Source organism: Anser brachyrhynchus (assembly GCF_964034855.1).
Source record: "Anser brachyrhynchus genome assembly, chromosome: 1".
In the NCBI taxonomy this organism is placed as follows: Eukaryota; Metazoa; Chordata; class Aves; order Anseriformes; family Anatidae; genus Anser; species Anser brachyrhynchus.
In genome coordinates this window covers 62,848,362-62,863,597 of record NC_137694.1, presented here as the reverse complement: position 1 = coordinate 62,863,597, position 15,236 = coordinate 62,848,362, and the positions used below count along the sequence as shown (strand labels likewise).

Genomic DNA, 15,236 nt, shown 5'->3' with positions numbered 1-15,236 from the left:
CCCTTCCCTTCCCTTCCCTCCCCTCCCCTCCCCTCCCCTCCCCTCCCCTCCCCTCCCCTCCCCTCCCCTCCCCTCCCCTCCCCTCCCCTCCCCTCCCCTCCCCTCCCCTCCCCCTCCCCCTCCCCCTCCCCCTCCCCCCTCCCCCTCCCCCTTCCACTTCCCCTTTCCTACGCCATAAAATTACCTTTTGTTTTTTAAAGGTTGTTATGACTGCCTTTTGGCACAAAACACATGAGGACCTACTGCAAGAAGTTTTACCTCTGTGAAGACAGCACTCCTGGAGACTTAGTGCTGTTCCTGGCTGGGTCAGAATGTCCCACTCCTTTGCCTCTGCTATGTCAGTGGATCCTGTCTCCCAGACACAATGACTATAGGGCATAATATTCTGTTCAGAAACATGTTCATCTTGAACACTTTAAATTCTATTATGTCAGAATTCACATGACTTATTTCTCATGCTCCATTACAGTCCAATCTCCTTTATCCCACCTTCTATTTCCCTTCACACTTTGCAGCTTCCTCTCAAAACAAGTGGCAAGCCAGCAATCTGCATCACCATTGGAAGAGGTATGTTAATTTTGAATGAACTTCAAATAAAAAAGCTTTGGCTGAGTTCAGCAAACAAAACATTCTAATTTGGGAACACAAAAACTATTCAGTTCGGTCAAAAATGTCAAAACAAAACATTTTAACTTTCCAAAATATTATTATTATTAAAAAAAAATATATAGATATCACCAATCCCTCTGGGATGGAAATTCTGATTCACAGATTCATAGCCTAGTCTCGTCTATCGGCAAGGGGAATCACTATGTGAATGAGCAAAATTAAAGGAAGGAATATTTAAATAACCCTGTTCTTCAAGTCATCAACTACTGATAGTGAAACACATGAGACAATGTCAAAGCCACGAGCTGATTGCACATAAAGCCACATGGTAAGATGCTGTCAGGAGTCCAGGTTTTAATAATTTCTGTCACTTACATAAGCATGAGCCACTAACACACAACCCTCTGAATATTCTTTCTCAGGTGAATGGTAATTATTGGGCAGCCTAGAAGAGATACACACATCCCACCCTTAGCCTCAGGTCTGTCAGGCAGAAGTCAGTCAAACAGGGAAGCTGGCTTCTATGGATGGAACAGTCTAACCCTTGTTCTTACTCTTGTTCTTGCTACATTGTCATCTTCTGACTCAGTGCTTTTTTTTTTTTTTTTTTTTCCTGGGTGGGGGGAGGTGGGGTGTTGGCGGGATTTTATAGATTTTCCTAACTTGGTGTGTTGGTGCATTTGTCTTTAGTCTTTGGGTGACTGTAACAGACCCAGCAATGCTATTGAATTCACAGGCCAACCATGCTTTTTTTCTTCAGGAGAGCACAGACATCTTTATAGACAGGGGAGCATCACCAAACTGGGCCTGGTCATCTGAGGATGACCACAGACCCTAAAACAATACTGTGGAGTGGTTCATTTCCAAGCTGTCAAAGACTAGAAGCTCACAGCTTCTAGAGTGCACCGGCTACGGGCTTACAGCCTAAGCCTTGGTCTATATTGCCTCTACTCTTTGCTGTCCCTGTTGGCCTTGTGTGCTTGTAAGTTTTCTGTGTCCAAAGTGATGAAAGGGTGGTAATGCAGCCTCCAACAGGTTCTTTGTTACAGAATGCTCAAGGTGTGTAGTCTATCTTGATGTATGGCATGGCATATGTAAGGACACAGATATCTATGGAGAAGGAGCTGGGGGAGGGAAACAAACTTGTTCTGGATCACGTCTGATCTTTCTAATCTGGAAAGGACCTAAAGCAAATGATCCTGCTGCTGGCACCTTGCCTTCTTTCTGAAAGAAGCAAGTTGGCTCAGTCCAGCTGTTATCCAGGGAGAGAACAAGTTTGTATGCACTATGGCTGAGCATGGGACGAAGATCCTCAGATGAAACAGTATGAGCATACCCCAGAACACTCTTAGTCAAAGCTAGGTATTCAAATCAGGTCTCCAGAGGTCAGAGCCCTCCGACTACTTCATTTGGAGAGAGGTAGGGGTGAGAAAATGTCCCTTTAAAACTACTTTTTGCTGTCAGTTAAATAAAAGGGCATTTCAAATAATGCTTTTGAATCTACTGTACAGGTAATTTCAGGAACACTATCACCCCTCACCTACTGCTTCAATCCCACCTTCTTTCAAGACCCACAGAGAGGTATATGAATAAGCAGTGACATCTTATGGAAACCAGAGCATGTAAAGCCACCTTTATACCACCAAATAACTTTTTTTTTTTCTTTCTTCTCTGTAATGAAATGTAAATAGTGGGATAAAACTCCTAATACAGGCATCAGTAAAAAAAATGGTGACCTGCTTGACATCTGTGGCAAGTCTATGTGAATCAGTAGTTACCTTCCTGCCACTACATTTTTCCCAGCAAGCCCTAGAGAAGAAATGTGCCTGTGGAGGGGATAGATGTCATTTTAACTTTCCTTTTAAGTACTTAAATTTAAGGGAGAGGTGTTTGCTTGTTTTTGTTTGTTTGTTTTTAGCAGTGTGTGTGTGCATTTTTTTTTTCTTCCATTTAGTCTTCTTCTACAGTCTTTCCTTCCTGCTTTTCTTCATTCTAATCATTTGGGATTCAAATTGTATTCAATTTGTGAAGAATTAAAAGAGTGAAAATGATTTCAATATTGTGTCTCCTGTGTCTCAAGCATAAGCATTGAGTTTCCTCCTGTGCAAGGTTATCATTTTCAGGGTGGGGAAGGATAGGGAGAGATTTCATTTTCTTTCACAGGCACACCTAATCCTCTCGAGTGAACACTTGACCATCCAAGGTGTCTACAAGAAGAAGACCCTCACCATCACCAGAGAGTCTGTTTCACCTCAATGGGTTGGTTCGCACCATGTCCAGGGAAGCAGAGCTAGTCTAAACCTTTTCCTGACAAATCACTAATGCCAGCTTGAGCAGGAAGAGGAAACAGTGGGTGAAATGAGCCAGTGAGATTGAGAGGAGGAATGCGGTGAGAAGAGCCACTAACCTCTGCACTCAGGGATACCAAACACAGGGCTGTATGGTTTCATCCAACACGGTGGATGGCAGGGGACATTTCCAGGGCAGAAAGGAATGCAAGACCTGGTTTCGGGTATCCCAAAACATCATCCAATATGGTGACTAGATTAATAACTTAATTTTACAGTTGGGAAGACCTCACTGGATGACTTCCCTTTACCTGACTTTCAAGTGTCTACAAGCACCCTTCACTCAGACAAATCATTTGTAGGCACATTTGGGAACTGCTCTTGGAAAAGAATGGATGTAGTGGATGAGTGTTCACTTGCCAGAGCAGGAACTCGTACCCCAAGGGAAAAGCTCCAGATCCACACTGACACAGCAGCACCTCAGAGGCAAATCAAATCTTATTGGAGCACTGAAATGTTGATCCACATTTAGAGTACTATGTCACATTACTGCTGGTTGTTGGTTATTATAAATGCTATGTTTCTCTGGAAAGAAGATGTTGTTATACATGGTCAAGGATTTTTTACAAAAGCCAGTTGTGCTTCATGGAGTTGTGTATAGCTGACATTATAAAAAGTTTATTATTGGGCATTTGAATACTGAAGGAAACCACACCCAAGTGCCATGCTGATTTTTCCAATGTGACTCCAACTTTGAGTGGAAGAAGGCTAAAATCTTGGCAAATAAAGAACCATATCATAACTTCATGATATTGTTGTGAGCATTAGTGGCTGAACAACACTGAAATGAGCATACATAATAGGACTTTCTGACTTTCAGAGAATAGATCACCTAAAGATGGTAATTTAGAATGTTAAATCTGGATCTGAATTAAAGGGCAGTGGAATAATATAAATGTTAACATTTCTCTCTGTGGATTTTACCTTTGAAGAGTACACAATTCTGATTTTGCTTTCCCTCTGAGGTGAGGAATATAATCAGAGAGGTGCGCTAACTAGAGTTATAGTAGAGTCAAATTAAGTTTTACATTGGAGGATATATTCCACCTGTGTTTTTTTTTTTTTTTCCCCAGGTTATCTTTTTACAACTAAACCAAACTAAAAAATGGTTTGGTGTAGCATGTAGCATCAGATGCATTGCATTGTAATATCACTAATTTAGTGACCTAGAACACAGCCCAAATACTAATCCAGTCTTTTACTCCCCCAGTGGGGAAAAAAAAAAAAAAATCAAGGGAGATTTCTATATTGCAGAAAACATTAGAAATTTTATGCAAGGGAGAATATCACATGTGCTGAGGAAGGTAAGATTCTCTGAGCTTTGAAATTGTTGCTCTCTCTTATTTATTTATTTATTTATTTATTTATTTATTTATTATTTATTTATTTATTTTATATTAGAAATATCCAAAATACTGCAACAGTTTCTCTCCCTTTGCTGCTGTAAGATGCAATATCAGAATATATCAATATCCTGCCTGCAACTCTCTTGTTCCTGAACTCAGGTCAGTACTACGTCTGAGAATAAGAAAGAAATGAACACCTTTATGTTTCATGATTTATAAATGGTGGAAAAAAAAAAAAGTTTATTAAAAAAAATGAGCATACAAAGCTACATAACAAAATGCATCCTGATGTTTTGTGTGAAAGAGGAAATTTCTTTTAATTATAGAGAAATAATCAATGTTTTTTGTTTTGGAATAGGACTGAAGTCAAGGTCTGAGCTCTGTTGCAGAGCAAACACTAGAGGAAAGAGAACAGGTACTGCAGTTTGCCTCTGACACCATTCCTGAAAGCCAACTTTTGACCTGCAGGACTGTATTTTCTTGTTCCTTGATGTACCCCTTACCTTCTTTTGCCAATATGGTCAAAGACTAATAATGGTGCTGTTAGCAAGAGATGGAAAAGTATACCAGTGTTTTGGTCTGTTTGTTGTTGTTGTTTTGGTTTGTGTTGGTGATGTTTTTTTGCTTGCATTAACCGTGCATTTTCTCATTCACTTAAAGAAAATAAGAAGAAGTCCTTAAATGTTTTCCTTTATACATGAATTCATAGCGCTAGACAATGTTACTTAAAAAGCGGTATGCTAGAAGAGGGAGAATAAATGCATAAAAATAAATAATGAAATATTTCAAAAAGATAGATGGATGGCAAGACATAGTAAAGGCCTTATGTTATAAAGTCATATTTATTTTGGGCAGTTATGAATAGTCCTTTGCTGAGTAATAGGGCAGGAGGGGAAACAGAACTTCTTCTGGCTCTGTGGTATTGACAGCAACAGTTGTACTTCTTGGAGATGTATAAACTGGAACTGAAAGCCAGCATTTTACAGAGTTTACTTAAAACAGGAATTAGTTCCAAGGCAAGTTTGTGACTCCTTATTGTTTATTATATAGTTGTTCAACTCCCACCTTTCCATGTACAAAATCAGGATTTGATTCTTTATTATAAATGCAACAGAGCCTTAATTTAATTGGCAACCACATGGATTCCACCAGGACAATCCCACTCTCAAAGGGGTTGAGTATTTTGGTCTCAATCTGGTAAAGCTGTCAAGTAGAGTCATAACTTCCAGAACAGACATGTTTTTCCTGAAATAAGCAAGCTACCCCAGTGCATAAGAGTTTGGATGTTTTGGAGTCAGCAGCCTATAGGAAAAGGGTGCTGAGCAAACAGATTCAAGGTGAAGAGAGTGGGTAGTAAGCACAATGAATGAGACCACTGCAGAAAACAGCAGTCACTGAGGTTTTCAGGAATCAGGAAGGCCATCTGCCACCAACCAATGGCTTGATCACTCTCTAGCTTGTACAGCTTGCTCTCTGATCTTATGATATCTCTAAAAGAGAAGCTGCCCACTTTAATATGTTTTGAGCAAGTCTGGTGAATATTCCAGAAGAAATCAAGACAAATAACCTCTAACTTAGTTGTTGACCTAATGCATGGATGGGCTCATACAATTCTTCAAGGAGAATATAAGGTCTTCTTCTCAGAAAGAAAGAGAAGAAACAAGATCCACACAATCTTCTTACCTGTACTATGGGAATTAATATTAGATAAAAGTTCAGGTGAAGACAAATCAGTGTGTAATTCCCACAAAAATTAGTAGGCTGGTTTAAACTATGTCTTTCCCTACCAACTATCAATATTAATCTACTAACTCAAATGGAACCTACAGACAAATGTTTTACAAGGATTTTATTTTACATCATTTGTCACATGTTAAGTATCTCGTAGGAAAAAAACATATATAGAATACTGTGAAATGACTATTCAAAGTTCTACAGCCTGTCCTGACTGTAAGACACAGCTCTGCATGGGTGGAGACAAACTAAATGCCAATGAACATAGACAGAAGTTGTTCTAAGGACCTACAGCAAATTAACAGTGGGAAAATCTGTTGAGGTGTTGTTATTCACAGGGGTAAGAATTTCTGGCTCTTTGTCAGTGATACCTTCCTATAGTGCTACCAATGAGAATGAACGTCTTCAATGAGGTCTCAGCCTCTGCAGTATAAGAGAATCCCATGCCACAGAGCTGAATTGTTGTTTGTTTGTTTTAATCATTATTATTATTATTATTTTCTCTTAAGTTATCAGTCTGAATGAGAGAAGAAATCACACAATTAGGTCTACAAAGACAAAGAAAAGCTTTTTCTAGCTGTTTCTAGAATGTTTTACCGTATGACCTTTATGCTTCTATCTCTAAAAGGAGATAAGATTAAATCTGCTATCAGTGAGCATTAAAAATAATTTGATTTTAACTTCTGTTATTCTCATACCTTAAAAAATGAGTGATAGATTGGCTGACACAGGAGAAAAAGTGCATAGGACTTTGAACTTCAGCAATCACTATCACACTATTATAAACTAAAGAAGAAACTAGCTGCACTGGGAAACACAGATAAAATTGTGAATACACTGATGTAGGTATGAATTGTGTAGCACATCTAGTAAGCCTATCACTTTACTTATTTATTGGGTAAGTCTCCCAATACAGGTACACACAGCTGAGACTATGCACAGTGACTTAAAGGCAGTAGACTTGAAAGCAATATAAAATTAAGAGACACAACCCAGTATACGCAAATCATTACAGTAATTTCAAAAAAAAAAAAAAAGTGGTTAAATTAGAAACGAAGGATGCAAAGTCACAATTCTGTTTCTCTCTTACTTTTGGGAGGGCAAAAGAGCACTGCCTCATTGCACTTGTTGTTTCCAAACTTGGTTAAGGAAAATCCCTCTTCTACAAAGGGCAGAGGCCAGGATTCTGTTTTTACACCAAAATTCTATCTTGCTGTGACATATAACATCTGCTCCTTGAAGGGAGCAGAATGTTAGGATGTGCTACATAAGCTGATTTGTATCTCAGTCACACATCTTCAGTCCATTAATCTGTCCAGTCATCCTGCCCAGAGGTAAACAAAGCCAGAATCTGCTAGAGTGAGCAGTTGCAGACAAACCTATATGTTGCTGGGATGAGGCTTGAGTGGATTTCTGCAGAGCTTATCTTGTGGTAATTACATACCAGGAGGTCTTAGAAAGTCAAGCTATTTAAAGAAATAGATAAACCCTACATTTTTTATTATTTATTTATTTATTAGCGTTAGTTTCATCATTTTTCCTTCTCTTATCACCTTGTGCTTGTTTTGGGGCCCAGTGTTGATATATGGTGCATATAAGAGGAGTGAGATAGCAGAAAGACAGGGAAAACCTAACTTACAGGCATTGTCAGAGGGGAATCCACCGTGAGACTCAAACTTCTGACAGAGCTTATCTTTAAAGAAATTGGAAGCATTAAGTCAGGGGCTGGAAGGGATGGATCAGCACTGGTAAAATAAGCAAGAAGAGCAGTCCAGTATGCACGCAGGGCATTGGAGAGATGGAAGGTGAGAAGCTCCAGGAAACTTCCAACCTGCATTTACCTTTCCTCATTGTTGTCTCCACAGCAGTGGAGATGGGATGTTCCCATCTTCCCCAAAGCAAAATGCTTATGTGTAGGCAATAAGAAAAGGAAAGAGGTGGGGAGAGCCAGGCTCCATGTTGCTGGATCTTCACTGAGGAGAAGATGGGATAGAGACAAACTAACCTTAAGAACCACAGCCATCTCTTCTTTAAGACACAAGGGTTTCAGTCACTGTCCTGAGCTAACAGCACCATGCAACCCAAGGCTGCTGGTCACTCACCAATTGTCACAGCAGCAGCAGTTGACTTTAAAGCCATGTGTGAATCTTTGGGAACCAGCACATATTTCTCAAGAAGATCTTGAGCATAGCTGGCATTTTGTTTTGTCTTACTCTTGGGAGGCTGCTTATAGCTGTCCCAATTGCTTTTGTACAGTTAAGGGCTGGAGAGAAAAGGAAGAAACATTTCCCCACTATTTTCTTCTGCCAGTAACTGGGTATATAGAAGGCTTTGTTTTGTAGTGATGTTACATTAACACTTGAGGATACCAAGTTTAAGCAACTGAACCTTCAAAGGCAAGTGACATTTTATATTGTGATTACTGGTACGTCTCTCAGTCTTAATGACAGAGGAGACTGAGGAATTATTAGATCTTGGGAACATCTTAAAAGCTTTTACTCAAAGTCCATGGGATCAAACAGCAAATTTTCCAGGTGATAGGCATGCTGATGATATATCATCCTTAGATGTCTTTTGTACTGTCCTCAGTTCTTGCAGAGGCTGAAGGTAAGATTGCAAGAAAGTATTTAGTAGTGAATTGGTTGCTAATATATTGATAAATTGAGATTTGTTCATAGTAAAACATGAATATCCACTCACAGGGCAAGTCTCTTACATTTGAGACTCTATAAATACACCTGTACTCATGTCTCCCCTCCATCTTCCAGATCTAACAGAAGCAGGAGACACTAAGAAAAGTGATGCAGAAGAGGATTAACTGTGTTGATGCATCTGCCTCCTACGCCAGGACAGAGAGGGTATGTAAGCAACTTTGATTGCCCCAAGCTAGACACAGAGGAGGCTTGTTCTTTCCAAGAGTGTCTATGCTGAGCTGTTATTTTTTCCCAAACAGAAAAAAGAATAGTTCAATGTCAGTGTTGTTCATTGTTACCAGTACAAAAGCTCATCTCAGAGTTCTGGTAGCTTTTGCAATTCTACCACAGGTTTTCCAGTAACTGGTATTTGGTTGCATAAGGTAGAACTGCCAGAACTAAGTTAGGAACAGTGAAGTTTTTAAGTACAGAGTTGTTTGGGACATGGGTTCTTTTGACCTCCTTTATATAGCATAGTCTCACTAATGGAGCTTTTCTGGGTCTAGACAGAATGGTTTAAGACACTACCAGGCTGGAGATTGCAATACACTGTGAAGAATCACACACACGCTCCCATTCCATTTCAGAGTAACAGCAGGTAGACCATGAGCAAGGGTAAGTCATAACCCAGGTGACTTTGCAGTGAATTGGATTAGAAACCTTCTTTGTGATGGAGGAGGTAACTTCATTTTGAGTGGCTAAAGAGCACAGACAGGGTCATTTCTTACACCTCTGCAGCTATTCCTGAAATGACTCTGTTATCACATCCCACAACATACCCTACTCATACCAGACAGCAAAGCAACTGCAAATTACACAAGGGCTTCACCACTGGCTGCCTCATGCTTCCCATGTGACTTGATATTGCTGTGAACTTGCTTTCACTGTCCACCATGTGCCATTGTCCTTGCACTGCCTTGGGGCTTCCACTCTCAGAAGAGAATTTAAAAGAATTAAAAATGATTAGTTAAAAGATTTAAAAATGAACATAACTATCAACAGATCCTTAGAAATACTGAAAGGTATCTGTCATATTTAACATGTTAAATGTATATTGTCACGCTATTTAGAGTGCTCAAATATAAATATTTTATTTTTAAAACCTGGTGGAATAACATTTCACTTAAAATTGAATGTGTGGGCTGGTAACAAAATGCTAAGAAATAAATCATTAAAGCATATTATGATAAAGAAATACAAGCAAGACATTTAAACAACTTTAACTCAAACAACTGTATAGAACTATTATCCAGGGAAAATATAGTATTTCCCCAGGAATTACTTTTAGGAAAATATTTTTCTACCCTACAGAAGCACAAATATTAAAACTCTAAACATAATTTGTGGCGTTTATCACCACTGATGATAAACAATAACCTTAAATTCTGAATGATCCAATTATATTGTCTGTCCTTCATATCAATCCAACATATCTAAAGCTACAGAGCAACAAAAACATAGCATTGTGCAGTTATTGTCTCTGAAGTAATCCCTAGTTACCCTGGGATATAAAATTCAAATAGCATTTTGGTGTACACACCCATAATAGGAGATGCTGCAGTCACAAGAGTAAACAAATCTGATCATGATGTTTAAGCTGGGAAACAAATCTTTCAATTTGTTTGTGGCTCATCACTTTCCAAGCCCATTCTGAATATAGAAAAAGGTGTTAAGTTACCAACATGCTGAAAAAAGAAACCCTCAAACCTCCAAGTCTAAAGAAACTACCAACTAATTCAAGCAGCCTTGAAACTTGTCTTCTACCCTAGCCTAGCCTAGCACAGTAATAGTTGGGTTTTTGAATACTGCAGGTTTTGTGACTACACTGGGACAACAGCATAAGAAAGATATAAACTACAAAAACAAAGCAGTGTGCAGTTACGAGAGACAACATAAATTTCTTAAGAAGTAATTAATAAGGCCAATCTAGCAACAGAATTATAGTAGGCCCAAACATTTTTTGCAGGTGTTTACTTTTGACAAGTCAAGTGTTTTCATGAAGACAAATTATGTCAAGCAGCATGTTCAACCCACATACTTGTCTATTCCCTAAGGATATAGGAGTTGTCCTTGATATCCAAATGAGGTCAGGGAAAAAATGCCTTCTCTTTGCACTACTTTCCTGCCTTTAAAGGAAGAAAAGAAAAAGAGGCAGATAAAATGTGAGAAACAGCAGAGATTACCCAACAGTTTGTGCCTGTGTGGCTTTGACCAGTGAAGGTCAGATGTGCACAGCAGAAGAGTATTTGTGTGCAGCCTGGATTTTCTGGTTAATACTGCTGGAGCTCATTTGCCAGCTAGCTACCAACATCACTGCAAGCTTAGGAGCTCACTAAGTGAAATCAAAGATTGCCAGAATAGACTCAGAGCTTTCAGCAGTAATGTGAGATTGCCAAGTACATAGCTCTGGATGACATACCTAAAGTTATTTTAGCAAATGAGTGTTTGTAATGCAATGTAGACTTACAGACAAAGACACAGCAGGCTCAAGAAAAACATTACACCTCATATATAGCATTATGCATAAGATAGGGATCATTGCAATTTTGCTCTGCGTAGATGTATAAGACACAGTGCAAACTACCATATATTCCTTACAAAGTAGCTTAAACTTCATAATCAATGAGAAATATTTTTTCTATTATTATTCTAAAATAATTTGCTTCATAACAGAGTGGTGAGACCTCAATCAGGAAAATGACCTCACTGTACTGAGCGTTGAGCAGAGAAGGGATAATAGCTCTTTCTTGAGTTCAATATTATGTGCAGTGAAATGTTATAATTAGGACATGGAACCTATCAAATGAACTTGTGTTTAGAGAAAACAGTCTAAGCATATTTTCATCAAATGCACAGGAAGCAATAGACTGCTCTTAAAACTTGTCTCACAAAAGATAGGCACCAGCTAAATGAATCTATTGTCTGTGTAATGAAGCTGTCCAATACGTTCTTTGGGATAATAAACTATCACTACCCATTGCAAATCCTAACACATTCTTCTGTGTAATAAAACAGGCACAGCTGAAATAAAAAATGGACTAGACACTGAAATATTGGCCCTTCTCAGCCTCTTCCCTGGTTCTGGAAATCATATGAGAGACTTCTTTATTTTCATGAGCTCTGGGCAGTTTACAAGCAGAGCACTTTCCCAGTTATGTGTGTGTGTTGATGGTGGGTTTTTAATGACCTGGTTTTGCCTTTTCTTGCTCATCCTTCAAAACCCCCAGGGCTGCTTGGCCAGAAGCAGGGAGACACCATTCAAAAGACAGCTTCTGGAAAGCTATAGACATTTCTTAGCAAGGAGGGGCAACATGTTGGGATTTGGGGTGGATGGGTGCATGCAGAAGTTGCTCTTCTGTGCGGGAGATTTATCTCTTTCTGATCGCCAGACTATCTTAATCTTTTCAATGGTAATGATGTGTGCAAGAAATGATTTTGCTGTTTATTGAAGCAGTTAAATCATAATTTCAAGGAGAGAGTAAAGGAAATGGCTTTTACATATACTTCTTGATATCATTTCTATGCTAATAATACTCAGATTGCTACATTTGAGAAAGGACATGTATATTTATGGGAAACAAACAGATGCAGGGCAGTGTCTTGGTTTGAGAGGATGAGAATAGATAAGACAAAAAAAAAAAAAAAGATAATTGCCAGACTGATTTCTTTACCCTGGCATGAGAAGAGTTAGCCACAGCCCAGTTTATAGGGTCATTTCATAGCCTGACACCAGGCCTAAAAGGCCTGTTGTGTTTTGTGTGTTCCACTTGGTTAGCTGCCACAAGCAAAAAACACAGAACCCAGCTAACATCCAGCAACCACTGAATTCTTCTTCTGGAGAAACAGCAAGCCATATCATAGCTACATCTGCAGAAGGGGTCTTTTTGGCATAAACTTGAACAATTCAATAATGTTTTCACTGTTTTGCCACTCAAGCATGTTTGGAGGTATGTGGGGCACATGATCTGATTAATGTTAAGTCTGTCATCTATTAATGTATGTACCTCCTGCTGGAGGCTGAGATTAATTTTGCTTAGCTCTAGATGTTTGCCTAGGCTCCCTTTGTACTTGAAGAATGAAACCAAACATTTTTAGTGGTTAAATTGTCATGATTTGATTGTCATGTCCCTTTGAGTTTAAGTGAATTGGTTGATGTCTTTTTCTCTTATTCACAGGGAAGTTATACAAAAGAATGCAGACATAGGTGTCCATGGGGAAAATAACTCGAGTTAAGTGAAACCCTACAAAAGCTTTCTGGACGTGACAGAAACATGATACATCAATAAGGGTTATTCCTGCAGCTATTGGTACCTTGTCTCAAGTGCTCCTGGGCTGAAGGGATATGAATACTGCTTGTCAGAAAAACTGTTCCCAAGTCCTGGTAAAACCAGCTACCAAACCAAGCTGAAGAAAATGGTTTCTAATCTGGGATCACAAAAGTTGTCTTGGCTTGCTAAGCTTCTCAACTATTTTGTGTGCAACAAGTCTTTGTTTAGAGTTACTGTCACTATGAAGTCATAATCTCGATGTTCTTGTTTAAAAAGCTAAAACTACATTTAAAAGGAAACAAACAAACAAACAATAACCAACAAACACTAACAATCATACTCAGAACATAGTTTAAATCCCTATCCAGCTTGCTTTTATATCGGGGGGGGGGGGGGGGGAGAGGCAGGAGAAGAAGAGAGAGACTGAGCTTGATTCAGATCCAGCTCCCAAACAAAAGTGCTGTTTCTCCAAGATACATCCTTAGAGAGTGAAGTCTTACCCCTGTGTCTTCATTTCCATATTTTGGAGGTAATTTGCTTCCCCTAGAACACAAATGTATATCAAAGCCTGTTTCAGCTTTTCCTCTCTCTTGTTCCTCTCCCTTATTACTTCCATAATCATCAAATATTGTGGTCTTTTGTGGAGTTGTCAGGCATCTAAGAGAAGGGAAAAAAAAATATCTTCATGTTTATTTGAGAGTCTCATATGAATGAATATGGACTTCAGAGTTTTGTATCATGTTCTAATTCATTTTTCAGACAGTCAGACCGATTCCAATTATACACTTATATTATAACATTCTGTATTACTTCATGTGTAAAAATACATGCATTCCAGTTAGTCTTGAAAAAGAGAAAATAATATCCATAATTTCCAGGATGTAATTTTTTTCTGTATCCATGCACAATTTTTTTTTCCACTTTTCTTCACTTGCAGGGAAGGATCTGCACTAGTGCTGCATTCACTTTTTTTCTACTCCAGCATTTCCATTGTGGATTTTTGTCCACCTCACAATCAGCGTCAATGGAGTCATTTGTGTTTGATCATTAGAGAAGGAATTAATGTCATTATCTACATACTACACTCTCTGGAGTGTACTACTCTGGAACTGTAGGCCTCCTCATCAGGCTGGATGAGATGAATTCAGTAGGTCCATCCTCTTCCTGATGTCAAGGAAAGAAAGGTCAGTACCAGCAGCCACTGATTAAATTTAGCAAAGTGAGGACACCTAGGAGATTAGCAAGACTGAGCTTTGCCACCTCTAGCTTTTGGTTTCAAGTCTTCAGTGAATGAAAATAAACATCTGTGGCTGATTAGAATTCATGTCTGACGGAAGGTATTTCAAAGAGTCAGTAACATCTGACTGGCTCAGGCTGAGATAAGTGTCTCAATAAGTCTCAAAAATCCACTTCTCCTTACAGCCAGTTCAGCAAAGACAAAGACAAATGAACATTGGTAAGATTTAAAATTTATTGGTCAGGATAAGCAAATGGGGATATTTTTTCTTAGAATTTAATGACAGTCAATGATGCTATGTTTTTTTGACTGTCACTTCTTCACTATGTTCCATGAAAAGCACATGAAAACCGTACAAAGAAAGTTTTCACTCAGGGTGGCCATAAATCCAGGTTCTGTTGTATTTTTATTTCATTTTGCCATTATCAGTGACAGAAACCCTGTTTATTTCAGTCAAGAAGGTGCCACACATTTTTTGAGAACTCTGAAATGTCAAGAAGATCCCTTAAAAAGATAGGAAATGTTATAAAGAGAAAAATCAATTCAGTAATATTAAGTCTCTAGAAGTCAAGCTTCTGGTGCATTTCTCATCATCAGTGATATAACAATAAATTTCACAATAACATTTGTAGGGCATGTGTGGCATACTGGAAGAGTGAGAATGCAAGCCAGCCTATTTGAGATATTCTGCATGGTACTCAAGGGATTACATAGTAAACTGCACAGTAAAAGAGGCTCTTTCTGTTATGTTACTGTACCTTGTTTTTGTTTGATCTGAATCTGCAATCAGTCAGTGCCTTTGTCCCTAAAGAACAAAGGGATTGGAAGAAAAGGGCTGTATTCTGGTTCTTGAAAGAGATCTAATTTTATGTCTCTAAATTTCAAAAATGTAAACAACCAAAGAAAGAGAAACATGACAAGAGAAAGACAACCTCTTAGTTCAAACTACTATTGTACCTTGTTAGTTAATTCTATGTTTTTATTTAAATAATTGCCAAGCA

The 15,236-nt window shown here is 38.7% G+C and overlaps 1 long non-coding RNA gene across 5 annotated transcripts in view; it reads right to left on the bottom strand.

Moving 5' to 3' along the window:
- The window catches only part of LOC308176850, a 47,500-nt gene that overhangs the window by 11,509 nt on the left and 20,755 nt on the right, over positions 1 to 15,236 (bottom strand). For 4 of the 5 annotated variants that reach the window (XR_013938691.1, XR_013938692.1, XR_013938693.1 and 1 more), the window contains one exon: positions 259 to 13,655. This is a non-coding gene — a long non-coding RNA (uncharacterized lncRNA). The remainder of the gene's footprint in view (positions 1 to 258; positions 13,656 to 15,236) is intronic. The other variant, XR_013938694.1, reaches the window with a different exon arrangement.